This window comes from Pygoscelis adeliae, unplaced genomic scaffold, assembly GCF_000699105.1.
Source record: "Pygoscelis adeliae isolate BGI_AS28 unplaced genomic scaffold, ASM69910v1 Scaffold504, whole genome shotgun sequence".
NCBI classification, from domain to species: domain Eukaryota; kingdom Metazoa; phylum Chordata; class Aves; order Sphenisciformes; family Spheniscidae; genus Pygoscelis; species Pygoscelis adeliae.
Genome location: NW_008824555.1, coordinates 1,651 through 2,270, shown reverse-complemented (window position 1 = coordinate 2,270; position 620 = coordinate 1,651).

The following is a 620-nucleotide window of genomic DNA, read 5'->3' as shown; positions in this document are numbered from 1 at the left end:
GGGGGATATTATTCCGCTGCAGGTTTGACAGTGGGTAACCTCTCCCTTTGTGCTTTTCAGAGGACAGAACGCAGCTAGAAAATACATTATCATTTTTTCCCAATCCTGCTCAGTGTTTGTCACCCACGGTGGGGACGAGACCCGCGCTGAGGCTCTCCCCAGTAGAGATTTGCCGGTGCAGCGGGTCCGGTTTGCTCCGTTGCACAAACATGCCGTGATCCTCGCTCCAGATATTCCCACCTTATATTTCCCTCGGTCCAAGGGTCCCTTCCTGCCCCGGGGACCGTGTTTCCCATCGCAGCCGGCGAGGTCGGGGAGGGAGCGATGCCGCGCGCATCGCTGCCGATGCATCTTCAGCAGCACGCGGGGCCAGCGTTTTTCCGACCACTTGGCTCCCACCTGAGGAGTCGGGCTTTTGAGCAAGCAAGCGATAGCTGGGAGGTGGGCAGGGCTGGCGATCTGGCGCCGAGCATGGGAATGGCATGCCCCGAGGCAGGAGGCACGTGGGGAGCCCCGGGTCCCTGCCAGCAGCTGCAGGGCTGGACGCGAGCCCCCGCCGCCCTGCCGAGCCGGTAGCGGGTTTGATCCCTCGGCCGAGAGGGTTGGGGGGCTGGGGGGGA